This window comes from Cnephaeus nilssonii (genome assembly GCF_951640355.1).
Source record: "Cnephaeus nilssonii genome assembly, chromosome: 16".
Classification (NCBI taxonomy): Eukaryota; Metazoa; Chordata; class Mammalia; order Chiroptera; family Vespertilionidae; genus Cnephaeus; species Cnephaeus nilssonii.
Window position 1 is genome coordinate 44,324,856 of NC_137087.1, and position 7,213 is coordinate 44,332,068.

Below are 7,213 nucleotides of genomic sequence, written 5' to 3' on the forward strand. Positions count from 1 at the left end.
GTGAAAATACTTTCTGTTATCGGGCAAAGAGAACTCTTGGCCTGACACCCCTGTTCTAGAGTCCAGGAAAAGCCATACAATGTGGAGGCAGGGCAAGATCACCTCCAACCTGCCAGGCAGATACAGCTCTGGATATACCAGCTGTGGGGACATTGGTTGACACCACCTCACAGGAGTTATGAGGTCATAGAAGGGCTAAACATGGTTGCCAGGGGCCTTGAGTCCCAGAACCATGTCAATATTTCTCCCTTCTGACAGGCTAGTTAAAAGGAGACAGCCTGTAAGCATTTTTCTCTGCCAGTGGAGGAGTAACAGCACAGGCTAAAGCAGAGACATTGCCTAAGAACTTAACGGGGAGACGGGCAGCACAGCCTTGTTCAAGGTCCTTGCCCTTGCCCTCAGTCCTGACCTCAAATCCCAGACTCACCAGGACAGTTGTTTGATCCTTGGCAAGTTAACTTCTCTGCGTCTTAGTTTCTTCATCTGCTAAAGAGTAGTAATGAGTTTGTGAGGGCTAAATGAGCTAATGCATGAAAAACATTTAGCAAAGTGCTTGGCATATAGCAAGAACTCAATAAATACTAGCTATTGTTCGCTCTGAGTTGAGGCTCTTCTCATGATAAAATTGATCTTAAGGCACTTGGGCTTCATTGACATCTGAGCAAATATCTCTTGAAACTCTGTGTGCTCTGTTCTTTCTGATACAGTGAGCCCAGAGGCTGCTCTGTCCAGCTCTGTCTCTGCTGGTAAAAAATTAAGGTGGTGACTTTTTAAAACCCAGCTAAAGCTGAGAAAGGTGGTGGGTGGTGATTTCCCAGCATTCTGTGGACATGTGCTGACACTCCCTTCTCCTTGCTCACCATTCCCCAGGCTGGAGTCAAGAGAGGTCAAACCAGAAGGCCCAGCTTTGGGTCTGACTCCCAGACGGCTGGCTGGGAGGAAAACTTAACAGGCAAAACAGGCTTCGGAGGCACTAGGGAACAGTGAGACTACAGCCTTGTTGCACTGGTGACAGTCCCTACTGAAGAAGCACCTGAGGGGGAATGTGGCCAAAATAAAGATCGCACCACCTAAAGGGAGAGGACTGGGCAAACCAGAGGCGAAGATGACCAAACAGGAACAGAAATGCTGCCACAGGGAACAGCAAACAGAACAACTTGACCAGGCTCGAGTTAGTTTTTTGCCTCAGGGAACCTCTGCTCAAGTTTCAGGAATTCATACCTACCCCTTACACCTAGGATCCCTGCTACAGTGAGTAACTGCTCTGTGCAAAGCCTGGAGCCAAATGCTGGTGTGTAGGTGCCGCACTACCCTCAGCCGCTCTCCTTCAACAGAGCTGGGGAAGAAAGCCTAGCAAAAACAAAACCTACATTTGCGTTCTGTTTGGGAACTACACCAGGTTTTCAAATGGGATCCTCTCAGCCACCCTGTGAGACAGCCGAGGTGGTGACTAAGGATGAGTAACAACCTGCTGCAAGAATGACCTACCTCCTGTGTCCCTGCCTGTGGCACACATTCATAGCTAGGTTAGGATTAATTTCTTGGTTTGCTTTCGAGTCTTCCACGGTCCCTCTTCTTTTCATTCATATTTCATCAGCTTGATTTGCAAAAAGGAGTATTATCAATCACAGGGGCTTACTATATAGAAAGTTCCATTAATTGCCATCACATCTGATCATTTCATTAGATTCAGATATTGAAGTGGGAGGACAGCAGAGAGAAATGCATTGTGGCCTGAATATTATCAGAGGTACTGAAGTATCTGCCCAGCTACAGTGTAGCAAGTGCCGCGCTGGAACTCAGCATTGTGATTTATACGTTCTGTTCAGATGAAAATGGGTGAGGTTCTGAGTCTGCCATCGGAGCACCTTCGAGGAGGAAGGCTTGCCTCATGTAGAATAGGTGAGGGGGATGTTGAACCTACCACCAAATCGCTTTGGCCTACTTGCCACCTCCTGAGGTCAAGTCAGCACTGAGTTCTGTGAGACCACGAGGAGATGAGTCCCTTAGCCCACTGGGCACCCCTGCAGTTTAATTTCTCTCCTATGGGGTTCACAGTTTTCCTGCCCCTCCTCCATTGTCACCCCCAACCCACTTTCCCACAAGGACTGCAGATTTATTTTTCTTAGCCATGTCTTTCCCAGTCTTCCCAACGTGGACTTCCTTTCTCAGCGCTTTCAGGATTTTCTTCTGTGGTCTTTTCCAAACTACTTGCTGACTTTTCCCTTCTATTACCTACTAGTACTAGGAACCCTCCCATCTCATCAAATCAAACTCATCTTCCTCGCTCATGCTCTTTCTCTTCTGCCTACTCCCCCAATACAAACCTTCACATTTCTGCCTTTGCTCTGGTAATACCCCAACCCCCATTCAGGCTACCCTATTCCCTTCTCTGGTTTTCCCAGTCCTGATTGCTCCCTCTGTGAGCACAAGAATAATTTCAAGGCAAGTTACTTAACTTCTTAGACCCTGTTTTCCCATTTTTAAAATAAGCTATTAATCCCTCAGGATAGAATGAATGCACAATTTTGTTTAAGCTGGACACTCTATGTAAATGTGTATGTACACTTTAAGCATTTCTCTCCAGGTACCTCCCCCTCCACATATACACACATCCTGTTTGCAGAGTGCTGGGGGAGGTGGAAGTGTGATGTGAGCCCTGCTGTCTAGTCACACACAGCAGCCCGAACTATGAGATTGCATATGAGGAAGTGCCAAACTGAGCTCTGGGGAGTTCAGAAAAAGAAGGATGATGTGTCTCCCTGGGTCCCTTAAGTGAAATAATGACAGAGCCTCTTAAATCTTCACCCGCTCTCAAGCCAGCGCTCATTCACCTGTTCCCCCACCCACTGTCCTTCCAGAGCACAGACTCCTAGGCACATGCAAGAGTCAGTGACCTATGTCCCTGTGGCCCTCATCATTTTGGTCCCGCTCTTGGGCCCGTATCAATACTGTCATGGATGAGAGAGCGAGAGGATCAGGCCAGGTCATGGCTAGAGCTCAGGTTTGAGTCAAACCCTAGAAAGGCCTTTAGTGGGTGGTGGGAAGAAGGGATGGTCTCAATTGAGGGGAAACTGAAGGGCCCAAGATGGTGTGGGCGGACCATCCTCGAATTAAAGGAGTTGGGGAGTTGATTCTGAGAGAGCCTCCTAGATTGCTGCTGAGGAAGGTGACTGAGCTTAGGAAGGACAGGCTATTGCTGCCTAGGGGTTCACTGAAAGGTCTGGAGTGAGAAAGATGTCCAAGGTGAGCTGAAAGGGAAGGCAGGTGTCTCTGACCCAGTAGTCCCGAGGAGGCGCACCCCAGTTAAGATCTGGTTGAGTGGACAGGCACAAATAATGATTGTGGCGTATTTATCCCCAAAAACAGCATTTTCTGAGTGCACTTCTGGTCAAGCTATTACTTCATCCCTCCAGACCTGACCTTCACCCACCCAGACGTCCGGCTGACAGACCAGGCGATGGGGACCTGGAGCTGAGAATCAAGACCCAGTTCTGTGTTCAGAGCTGACCCAATGCTTGGTCTCCACGTGCTGTGGCCCTCCGCACCCAAGGCAGAGAGCACCGGGGGGGGGGGGCACAGGGGGGTGGGCAAGAAGTGAGGACAGGCCTCGGGCTCTCAGGCTTTGGGGGAGTTTTAGGCCCCCAGAGGAGGCTTAAAGAGAGGGGATTGAGGTGGGGCAGGAGGAAATCCCAGAAGGGAGAGGGGGACTATAAGCCGTTGACGGCACTGGAGGTAGGGAGGCTACCACCAGGGGGCAGTATTGGGGCTGCGGGCCTTGGGGGCGGGGGCGCCAGTTGCGGGAGAGCTGTTCGTTAGCCTTGGCTGTAAACTGTGTAGGGTGGGGGGAGTGAAAGAAGACAGCAGCACCTGCTCGGCACCCTACCCGGCCGGCCCCGCCTTCCAGGTCCCCGCCCCACCCCCGGCTCCGCCTCCACCCCGCCCCGCGTCTGACCGCGGCCCCTTGATCCTGCAGCTGGTGCTTTGGGGCCGCGGAGCTGTGCGTCGCTGTCTCTATGGCCAGGGATCCGAGCGCAAAGGTGAGAGAGGCAGGGGGTGCGGGCGGCGGAGGTGCTTGGGCTTAGGTGGGCACGGGCCAGGCCAGGCCTTCCCCACATCCATTCCGCCCTCCAAGCTGGGCCCGGCCTTTCTCGCCGCCAAGCCCCCCAGTCCCTCATAAAGACTGGAGAGGGGCGCGGGCCAGGCCTCCAGCCGCGCTGGGCGCAGACCTGCGAACGTGGAGTCGGGGATCGGTGCAGGGCGGGGGCCGCTTGGCGAACAGTGTTCTCGGGATCTGGGTCACGTCTCCTGATGTCAGGCGGGATGGGAGAGCTTGTCCTCGAGCTGCAGCAGTAGAGATTGAGGTTAGACCCGAGGAAAGGGGAGGATACGGGAGGAGATGGTGGCGGAAGGAGGCAGGGGGGAGGGGCTCTCAGGCCAGGAGAGACCACCATCCCATTGGGCAGAGGGAGATACCTCCCCCCTAAGCAGGTGGACCTCTGGAATGAAGATTGAGAGCCTGCTGATCCTACGTTGATCTTTCAGGAGGTTGGGGCCGGGGGGAGGGGGGGGGGGGCGGGGAAGGGGTCTCCCCTCCTCAGTTCCCTCTGCCCTAGGATCTGCCTTAGGGGGAAGGTGATCAGAGTCCAAGGGGGCTGGCCCTGGGGAGCAACCCAAACTATGGAACCAGGCGTGGAGTGTGGGGTGTGGACTGGAGACCTTGAAGCCTTGTTGCCCCTTAACCCCGCCCTCTCTCCCAACAGTTTAGGCCCAACTCCCATATCTAGAACGGCAGCATACAGGGGAGCAGGAGAGCCGAGTTCCCTGTGCCATCCCATCCTCCCTTGACTAAACTAGGGGCCTCTTCCCTCCCTTGCAGAGCAGCCTTGACTCATGAACCCATCCCTTTTGAGGTCTGAGGTCAGAAGCCTCCCCCCATCTCACACACACACAGTCTGGCCTTAGAATTAGGACACTGGAGAGCAAGTTGGGGTTCTGCTCTTAATCTCACCCTCCGTGGACACTTGCAGCCTCCAAGCCTGCCGTGAGAACCAGACCCCTGTATGTACATATGCCTGTACATCTGTATGTACATTTGCATAGATGTAATTGTGTGTTTGAGGACTGTGAACATACATGTACTTGAACTTTCTGTGAACATGACAGTGCCTGAACCACTGTATCAATGAGTTTGTGTGCAAGTCCCTCCACATATGTGTATATGTGCAGGACCCACTGTGAATGGTGTACAATTCTTCATATGCACATATGTGGGTTTATAGCATCTTTGTCAACCTCTAAGGCTGTGTGACCTGCTGAATGAATGGGCATGTAATTATAACCTTACATGTGAATACATATGAATACATGTGGTAGGCCCTTTATGTGAACATATGTGTGCACAAACCTTCCTGTGAATGTGTGTGTGTGTATGACTCTCCTGAGTACATGTGTTCACAGCCCTCCTCTGCATATGTATATGTGTATATACCTGTTTGCATGCACATCACCCTCCTCTGGACACATGTGACTCTTGTGTAAACCTGTGTAAGTGTGCCATGCATCACACTCTGAGTGGTTCCTCTGACCTGGGCTGTGTTCCTCCTGCCCAATCCTAGGGACTGATTCCTCCTCACCATAGGGCTCCCCCCTCCTGCACTAAGCAAATAAGAGGCCCCAAAGGTAAATAGGTGTGCCTCCACAGTGAGGAGTGGAGCATGGGCAGTTTGCCTGGGGCCTCCTGCTGCCCCAGCCCCTAAACCAGTAGTTGATGCCCTTTCTGTGGTCCAGGGACCCTCTTCTCTCTATTCATACGCCATTCTCCCCCTCTGGGCTCTGCCCACTACAGTGCTGACCTTTACCTCTTAAATAAACGCTCCAAATTCCTGTTCTTCCTCTGGCCAGCTCCTGGTCCCTCCCCTCTCTTCAAGGCCACATAGTTAATATTTGACCTGGAAGGGAAAGGAGCGGCCAGTGACCCTTCTGGCCCCGTCTGTGAGCATCTGATGAGATTGGGGGGGTGGGGGTCAGGCTTCCTCCACACATAGCCCAGCTCAGGAAGTCTTCAGGAGCCACCTCAGAGATCAGGCCTGTTACATGGCTCAGAGGAGGCCACCTACCCCATCCCATCCCCAGCTGGTTGGCTTGGAGGAGGGTCCAGGTGTGCGAATAGTCTCCCAGATATGCCTGGGGAGGTGGCCAAGAGCTCAGGGATCCCATTGTTTGCCTTTTCCATGTTGCTCATGTCTGTTAACTGGCCTTGGACACTGGAGCCTCCTGCATAGACATTACACTCATGCAGCCGGCGGGGGCAGATACCCCCAGTGCCTGTGAGTGCCTGTTTGCAGGCAGGGACATGTGTAGATGCCTAGGCAGAGGGTCCAGTACAGACTCGAATGGGCAGGGCGGAGATGTGCACCCCCTCAGAGAGGAATGCCGTGGAGAAGTGTCTAATTAAAGAGAAATTCCAGAGGGAGCTCTCAGGCCCGGGAAAAGAAAAAACAAAGAGAAACAGGACAAAATAAACAAAGACCCATTAACCGGCTCTGCCCAGGCCTTCCTGCATAAAGCACCCCCGCAGGCAGCAAGGGCAGCTGCTGCCCAGCTGGGTCTCCTTGTTGGGAGGAGACGGCATTCTCCCTGAGAACCCAAGCTCCACCAAGATGGAGGTCTAGCTAAGCTTCTAGCTTGGCCAGAGAAGGGCTATTACCTTGGGTTTGGGTTGGGAGAGTCAAGGGTCTTGTAAAGAGGGCGAGTTCCACCCAACTTCCTGTGTCAGAATGACTGAGTCAGTCCTGACGCGGGAGTTCTATGGATGCTTGGCCACCTCCCTTCAGTACTCCCTGTAGTCTGGGGGTAATGTCATCTACCTCCCGCCCACACACAGATCAAAGGGCTTTTTTTCCTGTGTTTCTTTTTTTTTTTTTTCCTCAGAAACCAGATCTCAGAGAACCCGGACTAGCCCTGCTGTCCAGGCAGGGAAACCTCATCAGTGACCTACAACCCCTCTATGACCCAACAACTCGCTCTCGCCATGGAGTTTGTCTTTGATGCAGACAGGCAGCGTGTGATCCTCTGACCTCTTACCTTGGATTCCATGGCCATACAACCCTATGATTCCATGTCCCCCCAATTCCAGGACCCTCCCTGGCCCCTTGACCCCTGACCTTCTAAGTGCTCTCCCTGGACCTTGACCCCTGTGACTATTCTTCCC